General features: G+C 43.1%; 1 protein-coding gene and 1 non-coding gene across 3 annotated transcripts in view; one reads left to right on the top strand and one right to left on the bottom strand.

Annotated features, from left to right (window-relative positions):
• Nucleotides 1–19060, bottom strand: part of LOC124790881 (E3 ubiquitin-protein ligase sina-like) — a 38481-nt gene extending 19421 nt beyond the window's left edge. Inside the window, exons 1-2 of one of the 2 annotated variants that reach the window (XM_047257817.1) lie at nt 18799–19060; nt 18615–18694 (exon numbers count right to left, since the gene is read on the bottom strand). The gene's annotated coding sequence lies outside the window, so the exon portion shown is untranslated. Of the gene's footprint in view, nt 1–18614; nt 18695–18778 lie in introns of both variants that reach the window. The other variant, XM_047257818.1, reaches the window with a different exon arrangement.
• Nucleotides 19061–19503: 443 nt separating this feature from the next.
• On the top strand, nt 19504–19577 carry Trnas-cga. The gene has a single exon. It is a non-coding gene; the product is annotated as a tRNA-Ser (tRNA).
• The last annotated feature ends 1614 nt before the right edge of the window (nt 19578–21191 follow it).

Below are 21191 nucleotides of genomic sequence, written 5' to 3' on the forward strand. Positions count from 1 at the left end.
TCCCACTCCATAAATGGAGCATTATTAGGTTCACTGTGACATTCAATGAACGAGAGGAGTTTCCCTTTCATCTGCCGTTTGAGGATGCGAAAGGCTAGGGGGTAATTCTCCAATGCAGAGGCTCGAGCTTAATGCTCAGCAAGTTGCTCAGCAATTGCGTTTGCATCGGTAGATAATACGCCATTGATGTTAATGCCAGGGACACCTGTCAGGGTCTGGTACCCAAAAATACGTGTAATTTTCATCTAGACCTGGGAAGGTGACATATGGCACCCAATGTACCTCTCCCAACACTCCTGTTTCCACCTTTTTATAAGGTGGCGAACACAGGCACAGAGCCGCTTAAAAGCTATTAGGTGCTCCAGGGAAAGGTGCCGCTTATGTCACTGTAGAGCTTGCCGATGCTCCTTAATTGCCTCAGCGATTTCTGGCAACCACCAAGGTACTGACTTTCGCCGGGGGTGCCCTAATTAACAAGTAATCTCGTTTTCGGCCACAGAAATGATTGTCCTGGTGACTCGCTCAACCACAGCATCGATGTTACCGTGTGTGGGAGATTCGATGGTGACAGCAGAGGTGAAAGCTTCCCAGTCGGCCTTTTTAAAAATCCATCTGGGTAGGAGTCTGCGGGCATGACGCCGGGGGATTGACAGGAAGATGGGGAAGTGGTCACTCCCATACAAGTCATCATGGTCCCTCCAGTGGACAGATGGGAGAAGTACTGGGCTGCAAAGTGATAAATCAATGGTCAATGAAATGTGTGGGGGCTCCAGTATTTAAAAGGCAGAGGTCAAGTTGAAACAGTAAATTTTTGACATCTCTACCTCGGCCAGTAAGCACGGTGCCACCCCACAAGGGGTTATGAGCATTAAAATCTCCCAAAAATAGGGAAGGTTTAGGGAGTTGATGAATCAGTTCGGCCAATACATTTAGGGGTACTGCACCATCTGGAGGAAGATATATGTTGCAGATGATTATGTCCTGTGTCGTCCTTACCCTGACAGCCACAGCTTCAAGAGTAGTTTGAAGGGGCACAGGTTCACTACATACCGAGTTCAGGACACAGACACAAACTCCACCTGACACTCAATTATATTCTGCATGCTTCTTGTAATATCCCCTACAGCCACGGAGGGCAGGGGTCCACATAGCCAGGAACCAGATTTCCTGGAGGACAATACAGAAAGCAAGTTGGTCGGTTGGTTGGTTGGTTTGGGGTGTAAAGGGACCAAACTACAGGGTCAACAGTCCCTTTTTCCTGATGCAAGCAAGGCTCAGGGTACAAAAACACCCAACACCAACACCCAAAAAGAAAACAAATGGAACGAACAAAAAACGGGGAAAACATACACCACAGGAAAAGTAGAAGAAGGTATTAAAACCATAGAGCATATGGTCCGGGCTGGCTGATCACAATAATAAAAGAGGATGAGCCAGTCACTTTGCAACATGTAAAATGTCCACCCTAAAAAGACAAGGCAAGATGAACACATGTATGGAAAAGACGACCACCAAGACAAACAATTGTAAAGTAATTGCAACTGAGTTAAAATGGAGGGAGGGTGGCAACCTCAGAGGGAAGGCTAAATGCCCACCTTTAGATGGTACGATAAAAATACCCCTCACGAATAAAATGTAAAAACTAAATCTGCTGTTGAAGCACTGTCACCCAACACCGAAGATAGAGTGCTGGGAAGGTTAAAAGTCCGCCACAGAGCGTCTAAAAGTGGGCAGTCCAGCAAGATGTGGACGACAGTCATATGTGTGCCACAGTGACACCGAGGTGGGTCCTCGTAATGGAGGAGATAGCCATGTGTTACCCACGTATGGCCTATGCACAGCCGGCAGAGAACCACCGAGTCCCTGTAAGAGGCCCGCATGGAGGTCTTCCACAGATTCGTAGTCTCCTTAATCGCACGCAGTATGATGTGTGTACTGAGATTATGCCATTCCGTCTCCCAAAGCTGAAACACCTTGCAGCATAATAATGATGGCAGGTCAGTAACAGGGATGCTGATCTCCAGAAGCGGTTTCTGTGTAGCCTGTTTGGCCAGCCTGTCGGCTAGTTCATTTCCTGGAAACTGACGTGATCTGGGGTCCACTCAAACACCATGGAGCGACTGGACCATTCCAGGGTATAGATGGACTCCTTCATGGTTGCTACCAAAGGATGGTGGGGGTAGCACTGGTTAATAGCTTGTCAGGTGCTCAAGGGGTCAGTACAGAGAAGAAACGACTCGCCAGGGCACGAGTGGAGCAAGAGAAATGGCTGCCAGCTCTGCAGTGGAAACACTGCAGCCATCTGCCAAGGAGTGCTGTTCAATATGTCCTCCATGAACATACGTGAAGCCAATGTGACCTTCAGCCATCGACCTGTCAGTATAAACCACTTCATGGTCCTGGTACATGTCAAGAATCAAGAGGAAGTGACAGCAGAGACCTACAGGGTTAAATTGATCCTTAGGACCATGTGAAAGGTCCAGGCGAAGCTTCGGCCTATGTGTACACCATGGATGTGTACGTGAATGGACCTCGAGTATAGGTGGTAAAGGCAAGGACTCCACTTCAGACAGAAGAGATCAGATGTGAAACACAATCTTAAGCCCAGACCTGGGCCGCTTACGCAGGAGGTGAACCGCTGGGGATGGGAAAAGGAGACGGTAATTTGGATGATCACGAAAACTATGAATGTGTGCAACGTAACTGGCGAGCAGTTGTGCACACCTAACCTTCAATGGAGGGACTCCGGCCTCCACCAGGACGCTGGTCACCGGACTCGTCCTAAAAGGTCCTGTTGCCAGTTGAATGCCACAGTGGTGCACTGGGTCGAGTAAACACAACACTGAGGGTGCCGCCGAACCATAAACCAGACTCCCATAGCCAAGGCTGGATTGAACAAGGGTTCCGTAGAGCTGCAGCAATGTAGAGCAATCTGCACCCCAGTTACTGTTGCTCAGGCAGCTGAGGGCATTGAGGCACTTCAACTGACAAAGATGAGGAAGCCACGTCAGTTTGGCGTCAAAAATCCAGTCCTACGGATTGATATGTCTCCACTACAGTGAGTGGAGGGTCATTAAGGTAAAGTTCTGGTTCCGGATGAACTGTACAACACCGACAGAATTGCACGACACACAACTTCGCAGCTGAAAACTGGAAGCTGTGGGATGGAGCCCATGACTGCACCCTGTGGTTGGCTCCCTGTAGGTGCCGCTCAGCAACACCAGTACTGGAGAAGCAGTACAAAACGCAGAATTCGTCTGCATACAGAGAAGGTGAGACTGACGACCAGACAGATGCTGCTAGACTGGCCACTAAAAATAGAGATACACTCAATACAGAGCCCTGAGGTACCCCATTCTCCTGGATATGGGGGGAACTACGTGAGGCACCAACTAGGACGCGGAAAGTACGGAGCGATAGGAAATTCTGGATAAAAATCGGGAGCAGGCCACAGAGACCCCACTCATATAACGTGCAAAAGATATGATGTCGCCAGGTCATGTCGTAAGCTTTTTGTAAATCAGAAAAGATGGCAAACAGGTGTTGGCGTCTGGAAAAGGCTGTTCAGATGGCAAACTCGAGGGAAACTAGATTATCAATGGTACAGCGACCCTGGAGGAAACTGCCCTGGCATGGAGCCAGTAGGCCACGCGACTCCAGGACCCAACACAACTGCTGACTTACTGTATGTTCTAACACCTTACAAAGAACATTGGTGAGGCTGATGGGCCGATACCTATCCACATCAAGCGGGTTTTTACCGTGTTCGAGCACTGGAATGGTGATGCTCTCCCGTCTTGCGATGGAAAGACACTCTCACCAGATCCGGTTAAAGATGACAAGGACATGTCGCTTGTAGTCGGACGAGAGATTTTTGACCATCTGACTGTGGATCTGATCTTGCCCAGGAGCTGTGTCGGGACAATGTACAAGGATGCTGAGGAGCTCCCACTCTGTAAGTGGAGCATTATATGGTTCACTGTGACGTTCAGTGAACAAGAGGTCTTTCCTTTCCATCCTCCGTTTGAGGGTGCGAAATGCTGGGGGAACATTCCTTGATGCCGAGGCTAGAATATAGTGCTGAGCAAAGTGCTCAGCAATTGCGTTTGCATCAGTAGATAACACGCCATTGATGTTAATGCCAGTAACACTTATCGGGGTTGGTACCCACAAACACATCTGATCTTCGTCCAGACTTGGCAAGGTGACATACGGCACCCAATGGTCGAGCTCCCAACACTCCTGTTTCAGTCTTTTTATAAGCTGGAGAATGCAGCCACGGAGCCGTTTAAAAGCTATTAGGTGCTCTAGGGAAGGGAGCTGCTTATGTCACTGTAGAGCTCGACCACATCGATGGTACCACGTGGGGAACATTCTATGGTGACAGCAGAGGTGAAATCTTCCCAGTCTGCCTTGTTTAAAGGTTTAAAGCCCACCTTGGTAGACGTCCGGGGAAATGTCACTGGGGGAGTGACAGGAAAATGGGAAAAAGGTCACTACCACACAAGTCATCGTGGGCTCTCCAGTGGACAGATGGGAAAAGTCCTAGGCTGTAGAGGGATTATTTAATGGCCAAGTAAGTGCCATGAGCTACACTGAAATGTGTGGGGGCCCAGTATTTAAGAGGCAGAGGTCGAGTTGAGACAGGAAAGTGTCGACATCTCTACCTCGGCCAGTAAGCACAGTGCCACACCACAAGGGTTATGGGTGTTAAAATCTCCCAAAAGTAGGAAACGTTTAGGGAGTTGAACCAGAGCAGCCAATGCGTTCAGGGGTACCGCACCATCTGGAGGAAGATATACGTTGCAGACAGTTGTTTCCTGTGTCATCCTTATCCTGACACACACAGCTTCAACACAGGTTTGGAGGGGGCACACGTTCACTGCATACTGAGTTCAGGACATAGACACAAACTCCACCTGACACTCTATTATAGTCGCTACGGTTCTTGAAATATCCCGTATAGCCACAAAGGGCAGGGGTCTGCATTGCTGGGAACCAGGTTTCCTGGAGGGCAATGTAGAAAGAAGGTGTAAAGCTTAACAGTTGCCGTAGCTCAGCCCAGTGGTGGAAAAAACAACAGCAATTCCACTAGAGGATGACGTTATTGTGAGGCTGGTACGGCATGAAGCATGCAAGGAGGCAGGTTACGCAACAGGGTCACCTGCTGCCACCGATTGAGTATTTATATCCATTCCTATTGTGGATGAGGCATCAGTGAGATCCAGGTCCTCAGGGACGCTGAGATCTCCACCTCATCTGCAGGTGCAGAACTGGTAGGGAGTGTCGTGTTGGGGCTACTGGAGGGTCCTTTTTCTTAGTAGACTTATTTCTTTTCTTGCCCCCTCGCTTCTCTTTAGGGGCTTGCTGGGAGGACTTCTCCGAAGTAGCTTCAGGCACAGAGGAAGACAGTGAAGCTCTTAATCCAGCAGCTTTTGGCTCCTTTAGCCACTGGCGAGTGTGTGCTGTGGCATTAATGGAGACCTTGGGAGAGAGGATCCCAAGGGACCCCCTTCTGCATGAGAGGAGCCCAAGGAGGCTATTGCTTCTCTGGCTGAGGAGGAGGGGGGGGGGGGGGGGGGGGACCGATGTCCCTGCGTTTGGGGGGGGGGGGGTCATTGCTCCCAAAGTATGTACTTTGGGAGCCATGGAAGGAGATTTGCCCCCTACCACAAGGGGGCAGATGTATTCCAGAGGGCCCACTGTTCGTGGCACAGAGTGTGGTACAACTGGTGCTTGTGATGGTGATGGTAAAGTAGCTGCAGCATATATGGACACCAACCGAATGGGTTGTAACCATCCAAATTTACGTTTAGCCTCTTGGTAGGTCAACCAGTCCAGGGTCTTGTACTCCATGATTTTACAATCCTTTTAGAGTACTGTGCAGTCTGGCGAGCAGGGGGAGTGCTGCTCTCCGCAGTTGATAGACGTGAGAGGGGGCGCACAGGGAGTATGTGGATGCAGTGGACGTCTGCAGTCTCGACATGTGGCATTGGAAGTGCTGCAGGAAGACATGTGCCCGAAATTCCAGCACTTGAAGCACCACACAGAGGGGAGGGACGTATGGTTTAACGTCACAGCGGTAAACCATCACCTTGACCTTTTCAGTCAACGAATCACACTCAAAGGCAAAGATGAGGGCACCAGTAGCAACCCTGTTGTCTCTGAGTCCCCTGTAAACACACCAGGTGACATGAACACCCCACCATTCTTGATTGGCTCGGAGCTCATCGTCAGACTGCAAGAGCATGTTGTGATGGAAAATAATCCCCTGGACCATGTTGAGGCTTTTATGGGGAGTGACAAAAACAGGAATATCACCCAGCCGGTCACAAGCGAGTAACGCCTGGGACTGGGCTGGGGATGCTGTCTGAATCAAGACTGCACCGCTTCTCACCTTGGACAGTGCTGTCACTTCCCCAAACTTACCCTCAAGATGTTTAATGAAAAACTGAGGCTTCATAATGATTCTAATGGCTCTGAAGCACTGTGGGACTTAACATCTGAGGTCATCAGTCCCCTAGAACTTAGAACTACTTAAACCTAACTAACCTAAGGACATCACACACATCCATGCCCGAGGCAGGATTCGAACCTGCTGACGGACTGAAGCGCCTAGAACCGCCCAGCCACCATGGCCGGCGAGGCTTCATAGGTAGAAGGAGTCCCCACCAGTTCTGCTACAGACAAAAAACCAAGGCGAATGTGGCTCTCTCCGTTCTGTAGCCCTATGTTCCTCCCATGGTGTAGCGAGGGAGGGAAATGATTTAGGGTCATGTCAGCATTGTATTCAATCTTGCCCTTCTTAGAGACTGCTGGTGCCATACTGTCACTAGCAAGAGATGACTCAGTCCACTTCATTGCAGGTCATCCACCCACTCTGATCAGGGGCTCTCCCCACGGATGCCACCCAGCTACAGCAAAGGCCACCTGGCATGATGGCCGTTGCCAGGAGTCTTGATGCCCCAGGAAGACAGGCATCTACTCCTTGGCATACTTGGGGAGTTTACAGCTCAGGCATCAGCAGTGCGATGCCTGTGTTGTCAGGGGGATACCACGAAATGGGTAAATGACAGCCCCACTACAATGGACTGGCTACCATGCTGGATATTGGGCACAGAGAAATCCAATACTGACTTGGGGGCGAAAGAGGACAAGAGACAACAGAAGAAGATGACATACCCCGGGAAGTGTCCTCGCCCAAATAGTTGAATTGCAGGTGAAGATTCAAAGCATGACAAGAGATTCAGGAGACTGAATCTAAGGGCACTATGGGTAACTCATGCACCACATAAGGCATCCTTCCCATATGGCCCGCACTTCTGTAGAATTTGGAAAGTGGCAAGTTGAAGCATAAAATGGGACCTGAACTTATAGGGCCAAATAGTGTGAGAATCCTTTGTCACCTCTTACAACAGGCATGGATACCTCGGGCCTATTCTAACCTCTGGACTCACAGGGGGACAGAAAGCAGGTGTAAAGCTTAACAGTTGTTGTAGCTCAGCCAGTTGGTGGAAGAAACCGTTGCAATTCCACTGGAGGATGACATTATTGTGAGGCTGAGAAGGCATGAAGCACGCAAAGAGGCATGTCACGCCTCAGGGTCACCTGCTGCCGCCGACTGAGTATTTGTATCCATTCCTATTGCGGATGAGACATCAGTGACATCCAGGCCCACAGGAGCCGCTAAGATCTCCAACTCATCCTCAGATGCAGAAGTGGTAGGGAGTGGCAGTGTTGGGACCACTGGAAGACCTCGTTTCCTACCAGTCTTCTTCTTGGTTTGCTTGCCCTCTTGCTTCTCTTTAGGGACTTGCTGGGAGGACTGCTCTGAAGTAGCTTCAGGCATGGAGGAAGACCGTGGAGCTCTTCATCCAGCAGCTCTTGGCTCTTTTAGCCACTGGCTTGTGTCCGCTGTGGCATTAGTAGAGACCTTGGAAGAAAGTGTCCCAAGGGACCCCTTCCGCACGAGGGGCGGAGGACACTGTTGCTTTTCCAGCTGGGGAGAGGGAACTGATGTCCCCTGCATTTGGAGGGTGGGGGTGGGGGGACATTGCTCCCAAAGTAGGTGCTTTGGGGGCAGTGGAAGGAGATTTCCCCCTACCAACAAGGGGCGAATGTATTCTGGCAGCCCGGAGGGCCCACTGTTCATGGCACAGAGTGGGGAACTACTGGCACTTGTGATGGTGATGTGGAAGTAGCTGCAGATCATATGTGGACGTTAACTGAATGGGGTGTAATCGTTCAAATTTACACCTAGCCTCTTGGTAAGTCAACCAGTCCAGGGTCTTGTACTACATGATTTTCCACTCCTTTTGGAGTACTGTGCAGTCTGGCGAGCAGGGGGAGTGCCGCTCTCCACAGTTGATACAAGTTGGACGTGGCGCACACGAAGTATCTGGGTGCAGTGGACGTCTGCAGTCTCGAAATGTGGCGTTGGAAGTGCAGCGGGAAGACGTGCCCGAAATTCCAGCACTTAAAGCACCACATAGGGGAAGGGATGTATGGTTTAATGTCATAGCAATAAACCATCACATTTACATTTTCAGGCAATGAATCACCCTCAAAGGCAAAGATGAAGGCACCAATAGCAACCCTGTTGTCTTTAGGTCCCCTGTAAACGCACCGGATGAAGTGAACACTCTGCCATTTCTTGATTGGCGGTGAGCTTGTCATCAGACTGCAAGAGGAGGTCACGATGAAAAATAATCCCCTGGACCATGCTGGGGCTTTTATGGGGAGTGACAGAAACAAGAATATCACCCAACCGGTCACAGGCGAGTAAAGCCCAGGATTGGGCTGGGGATGCTGCCTGAATCAAGACTGCACCGTTTCTCACCTTGGACAGCACTGTCACTTCCCCAAACTTATCCTCAAGATGTTCAACGAAAAACTGAGGCTTCATAGACAGAAAGGAGTCCCCATTCATTCTGTTACAGACTAAATACAGAGGTGAATATAGCTCTCTTCTTTCTGTAGCCCTACGTTCCTTCCCATCCTGCCTTTCTTAGAGATTGCTGGTGCCGTGCGGTCACCAGAGAGAGATGACTTGGTCCACTTCACTGCACGTCATCCGCCCTGACGCCACCCACTACGATCAGGGGCTCTCCCCATGGGCACCACCCAGCCACTGCAAAGGCCACCTGGCATGATGGTTCGTCATTTATTGATCACTGTCTCAACATACAAACATTACAAAATGGTTGGACAGTGTCTTGTTGACATAACAGAAAATCCACTTAGGCAGCTTTCTTTGAAGGGACGTCCTATTATATAAACTAATCCACACTAGAAAGCTGTCATATGACTGCAGATCTTTAGCTGCTTAACATCAGCAAGAAGATCACATAAGGTAACAGTGAGCAATCGGGTAACACTGATGTGCCTAACTACATGCCATACTCTCTGTGTAGATTATATAGTATTTCCTCATACAGCAGATTTCCAATTAGTTTATATGCACAGAACTGGCCAGATGTGCATGAATGTATCCAAGGAGCAGAAAAGAGGTAATGATTTGACTGACTGGATTTTCTTTAGTCTATTGCATAACAGTTTTAAGTGGTGGTAAGTAAAGTTAGTATACCTTTACTTGCTTATGCAGCACTGCAAATGCCCTCTTGGTGGAGGACAAAACCTCTCAGCACATAATCATCGATAACTGGATAAAGTCTGTCTTGTCAGCAAATGCAGAAATGTCTTCTTTGCGCCAAGAGCTTGTTTTTTCATATGAGTTCTAAACCAGTTTAGGACCAACTGTAATGTAAAACTGTGTTAATGGTGATTTATTTATTGTCTTGTTATGGCAGAGAAGTGGCAATGGCCTTGCTGCAGTGGATACACCGGTTCCCGTCAGATCACCGAAGTTAAATGCTGTCGGGCGTGGCCGGCACTTGGATGGGTGACCATCCGGGCCGCCAATTGCTGTTGCCATTTTTCGAGGTGCACTCAGCCTCATGATGCCAATTGAGGAGCTACTCAACCGAACAGTATCAGCTGTGGTCAAAGAAAACCATCATAATGACCATGAGAGCAGCGTGCCGACCACATGCCCCTCCTATCCGCATCCTCAGCTGAGGATGACATGGTGGTCGGGTGGTCCCGATGTGCCACTTGTGGCCTGAAGACGGAGTACTGCTGCTATGGTAGAGGACCTCCAACAACTGGGGAAGCTACTGAAGACAAAATTCAAAAAATTGTCATACCAAGGAAGGAGCATTGTTGGGCTGCAAGCTCAGATAGTACAAAGATTGGGAAGGAAATCAGCCAAACCCTAGTCAAAAGAAATAATGCTGGCACTTGCCATGAGCTATTTCTGGAAACCCTGGAAAACTTAAATTTGCATAGAAGCATGGAGATTTAAACAATAATCTTCCTGAATGTCCACTGTATTACCATTCCATCACCTTGCTAGGTTTTCAGTTATTACTTTGTCACTGGCTTTCCCTGTCAGTGGGGCCAGATATTAAAATCTAGATGGTAAGATACTGACTATGGCAACTTATTTTCTTGAAAAATTATGACATGAAATGGATGTGTTACTGCTGTACTCATAGGCAAGTAATGAGTGAGCACCAGGCTTACCAGAAGTGACATTCCTGATAAATCCATTACCGGAGTGATGATTCTGACATTTGTGTTACATGACTCATGCAGAAACACAACAGGAAACGTAAATCATGATGGTCAGATGAAATGTGAACCTGGTTCTTCCCAAACATGGGTCTAGTGCCTAAATCTTTTTACCATCGCATGAGGGGCTGAGGGATAACATGAAGACATGCATGTGGCATTGGTGCAAGTTTACAGGCATGTGATCAGTTTCCTGCACATACTGGAGGGAGTGCAAGGGACATAGCAGCATGTTCGTGGTCCAGGAGTCCATAGTGTGCAGTGATGAAGTGTAAAATTTCGTTTTATAAGTTATTAGGTGCAAATTGTCTGTAAATCAAAGAACACTGTGCAACAGGGAGCAACCAAATCAGGCAATACAGTTGTAGATACCGACTTTATATTCGGGAGGGTGGACTTTGCTCTGTCCGGTCATCTTGGTTTAGGTTTCTCTAAATGATTTAAGGCAAACGGAGGGATAGTTCCTTCAGCAAAGCCTAAGCTGACCACCTGGCCTATCTATATACAAACATATTTATATCTAAAAATAAAGATGCTGTAACTTGCCAAACGAAAGCGTTGGTATATTGATAGGAGACAATAAAAAACATACAAACACACACACAAATTTCGAGCTTTCACAACCCAAGGTTGCTTCATCAGGAAAGAGGGAAGGAGAGGGAAAGACGAGATGATGTGGGTTTTAAGGGAGAGGGTAAGGAGTCATTCCAATCCCGGGAGTGGAAAGACTTACCTTAGGGGGAATAATAAAGACAGGTATACACTCGCGCGCGCGCACACACACACACACACACACACACACACACACACACACATATATATCCATCTGCACATATACAGACACTAGCAGACATATATGTGTCTGTATATGTGTGTGTGTGCGAGTGTATACCTGTCTTTTTTTCCCCCCCTAAGGTAAGTCTTTCCACTACCGGTATTGGAATGACTCCTTACCCTCTCCCTTAAAACCCGCATCCTTTCATATTTCCCTCTTTCCTGATGAAGCAACTTTGGGTTGTGAAAGCTCAAAATTTGTGTGTGTGTTTGTGTGTTTTTTATTGTCTCCTATCAACATACCAACGCTTTCGTTTGGTAAGTTACAGCATCTTTATCTTTAGATATATTTTTCCCATGTGGAATGTTTCCCTCTATTATATACAAACATATTTACATATTCTGTGTGTGTGTATATTTTGAGCTATTTATTTTCACTGTATTACAATGAAAAATAATTTATCATTGTGAGATGATCCCTGGATGAGCACATGAATCAAATCAAATGTATTTCTTTGGGCTCAGCATAACATACCTTAGAGCTACAAAATGTCCTCTTGTTCGGGACAAATAAAAAGTTCTTACCGTACACCAATTTACCACAACAGATAATCTTAGCATATTTTGAATTGCTAAATTGTGAGTGTGCATCACTTTTCACAAGTTGCTTGTCTTGTTCATGAAAACAAGACCTTGCATAATTCTAGTATTTAAAACATTACAAAGGATTGGAACAGCAGAGGTGTGCTGTCAGATGAGTAAAATCAACTTTCATATGTCCTGGCAGAATGAGTGATTTGAAAGTAAGTACAAGAAAAGCTGCCTGTTTCTTTCCCCATCTACTCCTACAATCTAGTTCAAATTACAAGTAACTCTTTTTTGACAATATTCAACATGTTGCATACATTACTCTACCCATGAATCATTTTTGCAAATCCTTTGCATATGACAATACTGTTAACAACATTTAGAGTGTTGAGACTTCTGGACAGTAATTAGATGTTACATCAGTCTATCACGTTTTGAAAGAATGTTCCATTGATGCAAGTAGCAGTCTATGGAAGGAGCTCTGGTTTTCTGTCTTAGACTAATACAAGTAAAATGTGTCAGATAGTTTCACAGTCATCCCCCCCCCCCCTTATAATACACACATTCAAATCAATTAGGCCAAAAGCCTCAGTCTATGAAATGCACAACATTCCACTGTCTTGAATAGTCTCCCCAACTGTTTCACAATTCTTTGGTGTCGTATACTGCAACTGAACATCCCTTTGCTATACAACTGAACATCCCTTTCCTATAAAGTACAGTGAACGGCACAGCTCAGTACTTATGGCATATTTTCCATACAACTTCAGATTTCGTGGCTGCTTTATGGATTTGATTAATTTATTTCATTGTTTTCATGGGTATTAACATCCCTGGATCTTTCAGCTTGACACATCTTGAACCAGTCCTGAAAGACTGGCCTAATTGGTGAAGGTGAACGTTTGCAACCAGCATGAAATCTCTGTGTGAATCCCCATTTTGAAATAATTTTCAGTCATTGTTACAAATGAATGTTTCACCTGGACAAGAATCCATATGAAGAGCATATAACTCATTTTTTCCTTCAGTGAATTTTACAGAGATGTGCTCTCATATTTGATATCTGAATGACTGAGCCATGATTCCCACTGCCAAAACACACACAGTATTTAACTGTCATACTCAACAGTTGTTACTAAAGCGTGCCCCCTAGTTTACAGTATTAGAGGACTGGTGGCGTTGACCAGCCCTAAGTGGAAAAACCTTTGATTTGCCAAGTCTGAACTCAGGCATGAGTCTCTGAGGTGCTTGCTATTTGGCAAAAGCAGTTTATTAAATTCTACAGGTGTGGATAGCGTCACTCCTCAGAAACTTTGGCAAATACTGACCATATCCTTTTCTCAAGCAACCAACCAGTGATGAATGTATTGTGAATATAACACAATACTTCACTAGCCATGATCGAAATGCATGCATCAATGATTGCTGATACAGGAAGGTAGCCAAAACACAAGCAGTAACTTGTAATCTGCAAGTTATTGACACACCTGCCCACCTATTGGAGAAAAACTGCGACTGTCAAAGTGTTTTCATACTGATCTGGTCACACAGTCTCTTTTGTTACTAGGTTCCGCTCTACTGTCTTTGCTTAGTTTTTCTTCCGTATTTCTGTTCCGTATTTCACTTTTTGTGTCATCAACTTTGACATTGCTAATATTACTTATTTCTATGACGATCAGTACTGCATTTTGATTTTCCAATGCTCTTATTAAATAAAGCAGAGCATTACATACATTAAAAGACATAAGTATAGTTGAGAAAAAAGTTGAGATGTTCTGCAAGAAAAATTGAAACACACAGAATTATGCATGATACTTCTCAATTTGTTAAACTACAAACCTACCTTGCCACAATGATATTTTATTATTTCATTATTATTTATTATTTTTCTAATTTATCATTGAATCCCTGTACAATTCCTTATATTCCCATATAATCCTGGATACCTCTTTCTTGGTATGAATGATGAAAATAACCATGTGCAGTTAAGGCATCAAGACCGCAAACATGATTGGGAAACAAAACTAAAGTTGCACTGGAAGAACCTGATGTATGATAAAGTTCATAACACACACACAATATTTCTAAAATCTGGCTGTTTTGCAGTACAACTTTCCTGAATTTACCTCATCATTTCATTTATTTATTCTAAAATATGTTAAACAAGGAGCAAATATTAGCCTTCATTTTGTATTTAGATTAACCGTCTTTGCCAACTCACAACTAAACCGCAATCTTACAATCCAACCTAGACCTTGAACAGTACAGATAAATGTACCACAACCAAGATAATGAAGGGTGTTGGGGACACTATCACAAACCAGTGACAACATGCAAATTTTCATCTCCACAACATTTGCATTTCCTTTTCACTTTTTATAATGGTTTAGATATCATTTCTTTGATGATGGTGGCCTTAGCACTGGGGTCATTCCATGCCAAACTGAGCCTGAGGCTTATTTTTTGAAAAAATGCCAAGTTTAACAATGTTATAGTTTTTCGAATCTACAAAAGTTGAATTTTACTGTCCTGAAAAAATTATAAAAATTACATAATTAGCTGAAGAAATATAGTTAAACAAAGTTGGCGATTCTACAGATGAGGATGAAAAACAAAAGGTTTACTTTTTGTGTTGGCAGCTGTTTAAATTTGGGTTGCAGCGATTGTTGATGTTTTAATTGTTAAATTTCATGAGCAGAATCTTATCTTTCTGACAAACTTCAGTTTTTAAAGAAAGGTAAGTTATTAAGTATGCAGCTAATTCACAAAAGTTACTATGTATTTAGTGTCCCACCCGTGACAAAAAACATGAAAAAGTTTACCTTAACTCAGCAATTATAGGAATTCTATATATTTTAGGTTAGAAGTAAGAAAAATAAATAAAAACATCCAATGAGCCCTAAGGCATCTTCTAAGTTGTGAACGATCATTTATAAATGTTAAAAGAAATTGTGTCCCACCCATGACAGTTTTTTGGATGTTACTCAAATCTAAACCATTTAACACTTCTTGTTATTGTTAAGTTAAATTGGTTGATATAACAAGTGCTTTGATGGGTTAAACTAAATAAAAACTTACTGTTTATTCAGAAAATGGGGAAAACAACATCAGCAGAGCATATGAGAAAACTTCGAGAAAAACTGAAGAAAGATACCAGCAAGTACAATGACCATAAAGAAAAAGAAAGAGAGCGGGATAAAAGAAGAAAGGAAAATATGAAGATGAAGGTACCCTCCAGCGAAAAATCTTTATTGGAATATCGAAAGAAGGAAGCTGAAAGAAAAAGAAAGTACAGTCAAACTAAAGTCAGTATTAATTGAAGATTAGTCTGAGACCTGTATTTCCCAGTTAGGATCATATAAACGTCCTCAGTCCCTTGGCAAAGCTGTTTCTCGGGTAAAGAAGGTGCTTCCCTCAAGCCCCTCAAAAAAAAAAATCAGCAGTAATAAAAAAAGCTTGTAAATGAAACCTTACCTAAAAAGGTAGTAAAGTAATGAAGAAAACATCTCGTAAACTTACAGATGATAATCTGCTCAAAATACAAAAATTTTTCACAAATGATGAAATCAGCAGACAGACACCTGGTATAAAGGATGTAAAGTCTATTGTAGACCATGAAACTGGGAAAAGAGTAAGCTTGCAGAAACGTCACATGAGTATGACAATTAAGGAAGCATTTTTTTTTCTTTTTAAGCAAGACAATCCAGATATTGACATCAAGATTTCAAAATTCTACGAGTTGTGGCCTAAAAATGTTGTTCTAATGTCTCAAATGCCTCACAATGTATGTGTGTGCAGATATCATGCTAACTTCAACTTCTTCATTGAAGCCATTCACAAAGAAATAGCTACTCACACTCACCTTATGAATCTTGTTTGCTGTGATGTAGAAAGTGAAATATGTGTGACAAGTCAATACAAGAAATGCATCATGAATTTGCACACATTAATAGATGAAAGTTTGATTTGTGTGACATAATATCTTAGAGAAAATGGACCAAACACGAGTGTCACCCTAAACAGACTACCACCACTGGAACACTTTGTGAAGCTCTCTCTGAACTTCAGTCTCAACTAAAAACATTCAGCACACATTAATAGATGAAAGTTTGATTTGTGTGACATAATATCTTAGAGAAAATGGACCGAACACGAGTGTCACCCTAAACAGACTACCACCACTGGAACACTTTGTGAAGCTCTCTCTGAACTTCAGTCTCAACTAAAAACATTCAAGGAGCACTTCTTTGTCAAAAGGATGCAATCTCGAGCTTTCAAGACTGTGAAAGCATCAGTTAGTGATGATGAAGTGATATTGCAAATAGATTTTGCAGAAAACTATGTAGCACTGGCACAAGATGAGATACAAAGTGCCCACTGGAGTCATACACAGATTACAGTGGTCACTATTTGTGTTTGGATGAAAACAGGGCTACAGTCATTTGCAATTGTGAGCGAAGAACTGTGCCATGACAAGTATTCAGTTTATGCATGTTTGAAGATTATAATAAGTAAGCTGAAACAAGAGCGTCCCAATTTGACCTCGATACAAATTTTTTCTGATGGTTGCGCAGGTCAATTTAAGAACAAATTCACCGTTTCTAACCTCTGCTACATGATACAACATTTTGGAGTGTCTGGAGAATGGTTTTTCTTTCCAACAGCACATGGGAAAGGTGCAGTGGATGGCATTGGAGCTGTAACAAAAAGGGCTGTTTGGAATAAAGTTAAGCAAAGAAAAGTCGTCGTCAGCAATGCACAGGAATTTTTAGACTGTGCCAAATCATCTGTTTCTGGAATAAACTTTCTTCTTCTGACAAAATATCATATTGACGAAAACAGAGACCTTCTGGATGGATGCTGGAAAGCTGTTAAAAAAATAAAAAGATATTCACAGCAAGCATTACTTCAACGGTTACAATACCTGTAACCCAGTATGTGGTAGAACTTTCCTAAAATCAGATTTAGAGAAAGTGGATGTTTTTCCACTTTCACCCAACATATATTCACTAATCTACACAGATTCTGAGATGAGTGATGAGGAATCATATCGTGATATCCTGTTGACACCCAATTCCCAAGAAGTTACAGGTTCAGAACCAGATGCGGAACAAATCATGCCAGGAACATTTATTTTAGTTGAGTTCCAAACTGCAAGAAAGAAATCTACTACATACAGATATGCTGCAATTGCACAGAGACGTGTAGAAGACAATGGGGAAATACAGATTATGTGTATGCGATCTGTTGGGGACTCAGCAAAGGTATTTAAAGCTGATGAGCAGGATGTATCACACATAGAGTTTAAACAAGTTATTGCTATTCTCCCGAATCCAAATGTCAAACATGTTAGGGACACCTTATATTATGAGTTTCCCGGCAATTTAGACATTTTCGAAAGTGGGTGAGAGGTCAAGTGTATATTTTTTCGAAGTGGTACATTCTTCAAGTGAAATAATTAAGTACTCAGAACTGTAAACTAATACTATACCAAAATTTATATTATTTATAAGCAACAAAAATGTTCTACAAAGTTATTAAAGTGCCCTCTAAGTATATGTTACCTACTGATTCATAGCTAACTGACATAATAAAATCAGTTTAAAAAAAAAAAAAAAAACAAATTGTACTTCACATGAGTACCGCCCATGACAATTCCTTGTCCCACCCGTGACAGTCTTTGATTGCAATTATTGTAAGTAAGTATTACTAATCAAATATTTATTGATATTATGTCATATAGAGAATTGTTTTATTAATGTGAATTCAATATTTTCAGAAGAAAATAAGTGCATAAATCACAGAATTCTTCTAAAATGTTGGTGGTTGTTCAATGCTACGTCTATTTGCTGTCCCACCTGTGACAAAGTTTTAAAGATGAATAACAGCTCAATTTGTAAACTTCTGACATTCAGATTTAAAGGGAAGGTAAAACAATTATTTGTAAGGCAACCAGTCAATCTTTACTTTATTTCTGTTTATACTTTATGTTATATGTTGAAAAACGTAGCGCAGCTGTCCCACCCGTGACAATGGAATCCCCCAGTGGTAATCGAAAAGGCACATAATTACACTGAATCAAGGAACTTCTGCCCATACACATCATCACTATACCTTAAACGTGATGATGGCTATCTATGTGATAAGAACAAACAAAAGAAAGTACCTCAATTGTTTAGCAAAAATGCTATGGGTATATTTAGTAGATCATTACTTTAGTAGCAGAATTTTGAAAGCATAGGAAATACATGGGACTTCATACAATAGTGTAAAATATCTGTTAACGCAAATAATACACTCTCTATTACGTAAAAGACAAAAATCATTTATTTACTTCAATTTTACAGTTAAATTTTCGGCACTTTATGTGTGTGACTCGACGTTGCACTAAATGTGTCTGAGTAACTAACAAATAAAGGATGCAGCTTCTGTTTTACAACATAAAAAAAGTATGGATCGGAATCCAAATCGTGGAAACTAACGGCAACTATCATAAACTTAAACGGCTTCTAGATACTGCATCTGTGTTGTCTGTGAGACTCAATGCATGTCCGGTTATCAAAAATGTCACAGATAGATGTCAGCAACATACGTTATATCACTACGACTAAATATCATACCGAATATTTCCAGCTTAGCACCGGACCCTCATACCAAGATCCGATTCAAGTAGTCGGAATTGCGACTATCAGGTTGTCTCCTGAAAGCAGATTAACACACTGAATGGTTCTACGAAACGCAAACATAAATGTTATAAATTTGTTTCCGCGTAACAATACCATACGTTTCGTATTTACTATTTACCAAGCTACTCCCAGATATTAAATGACGTAGTGGCTTCGCGCTCTTATCTTTCTGAAACTGATTCGCATACTTCAATCTTTGAAGTATCATCAGAGCATTGTGCCTTCGTTTCTTCTGTTACCCTCAAGAATTTCTTTTATGAGAGCACTGATGTATATTTCAACAATTACAAATACCCTAGACAACAAATTAAGTTGTCACGTCCCGGCTTTCGCAGTTTGACCAATGCATACATCGAATACCACGTACTTCCAAAATACGTGTCGAAATTTATTACCACAACAGCACAGTCAGATTCGAAGCACTGAAAAAATTCGAGAAGTTTTTGACCAAGTGTGAAAAATTAAAAACTTAGTTGGGGACGGTATTAAGCTGGGTTCATACACGCATGTAATGTGGCGCCACAACTTTTGGCTTTCCGTAGTGGCATTGTGAGCTGCCTTTCATACAGGACACCACATATTCTGTATATTTGCGCAGCTTTCAATATGATGTCTATTGAAATCATATGGATGGGTATGAATATTCTAGTGCCGGTTATGACATTAGAGCTGTGACAAATGTTAAATATAAGGAAAAATAGATTTAGCACAGAGATAAATCAGGGGTCACAAACACATTTAAAACAGAAACTTCCTGGCAGATTAAAACTGTGTGCCCGACCGAGACTCGAACTCGGGACCTTTGCAAAGGTGCTCTAAGTCGTGCTCGGTAGCTCAGATGGTAGAGCACTTGCCCGCGAAAGGCAAAGGTCCCGAGTTCGAGTCTCGGTCGGGCACACAGTTTTAATCTGCCAGGAAGTTTCATATCAGCGCACACTCCGCTGCAGAGTGAAAATCTCATTCTGGATACATTTAAAACAGCTGCCACATTACTATCGGGAGCTTTTTCCCGCATATAATCCACAATTAATACGATGCTTGGTCTCACAAATCACGAAGGTTACGGACACGCTTTTTTGGTTACATATATTACTCACTTACTCCTCGGCTCTACAGCCCTTGAAGGACCTTGGCTTGCATCACAATATCCTGCCATTCTATCCAATCCATGGCTTTCCATCCTCTGACACCCAGCTTTTTCATGTCTTCTTCAACTCTAACCACCCATCTCTTTCTGGGGCGTCTGCCTCCAGCCTTGCCATCAAAAATCCTCTTACATGTTCTGTCTTCTTCCATTCTGACCATGTGCCCTGCCCACCGCAGTTTTCTTATTTTAATGGTAGTGACAATGTCAGATTCTTCAAAAAGGTGTTGTAGTTCTGCATTTGTACGAATCCACCAACCTTCTTGATCATATATTGGGCCATATATTTTACGTAGTACCTTTCTCTCCCATATGCTAAGGATCCTTTCCTCATTTATAGTCATGGTAGACGTTTCGACACCATAAATAACAACTGGTCTTATAATTGTTTTGTAAATGAGGATTTAGGTTTTTCGTGATAGATGCGAACTCCTAAGCATGGGTAATTTGTCTCAGTGATAGTCGACCCTAGGTACTTGAAGGCTCTCACTCTTTCAAACTCCCTGTCGGCTATCCTGAGTTTTGGTAGGTTTTGTTGGTTGGTCATTGCCATATACTTGGTCTTTTCGACATTGACTGTCAGGACAAGTTCCCTTGCACCATTCTCCAGTCGTTGATAGGCTTCACCTAGCACAGCAGTGTTTCGTGCGAGTAATGCCACATCGTCAGCGTAGGCTAGGTACTGTAGTGAACGATTTAAGAAGGTTCGTCCTTTATTTAACTCTATCTGACTTATGACTTTTTCTAGACAAAGGTTAAATAGCAATGAGGAGTTATTGTCACCCTATCTAAGTTCTTTCTTCACTTCCACTTCTCTAGAGATTTTGCCCTGTATTTTTACTTTACATTTGGTTCCGCTGAGGGTCATCATAGAAAGTTTAATAAGGTTCTTAGGTATTCCAGCCTCTTCCATTACATTCCGCAATGCCACTCTTGAGATACTATCATAGGCTTGTTTAAAGTCGATATAAAGCTGGTGTATGTTAATTTGATGTTCGTAACATTTTTTAAGTAGTATGCGCAATGTGAATATCTGGTCAGTTGTTGAACTATTTCTTTTAAAGCCACTCTGATAGTCTCAAACTCTCTCTTCCACGTATGGAGTAAGCCTGTTGGTTAGGAATCTTAGAGAAAACTTCATATGTAGTATTTAGTAGGGAGATTCCTCAATAGTTTTGGCAGTTTAATTTATCTCCTTTTTTATGTATGGGGCACATTATAGCTGTTTTCCACTCCTTTGGCATGCTCTCCTCTTGCCAGATATTCAGTATTATTTTATGAATTGTTTTCCACAGCGCTTTCCCCACCACATTTGAGAAGTTCGCCCTGGATCTGATCTTCTCCAGGCGTCTTATTGTTTTTTAAGG

This window comes from Schistocerca piceifrons, chromosome 1 (assembly GCF_021461385.2).
Source record: "Schistocerca piceifrons isolate TAMUIC-IGC-003096 chromosome 1, iqSchPice1.1, whole genome shotgun sequence".
Lineage (NCBI taxonomy): Eukaryota > Metazoa > Arthropoda > Insecta > Orthoptera > Acrididae > Schistocerca > Schistocerca piceifrons.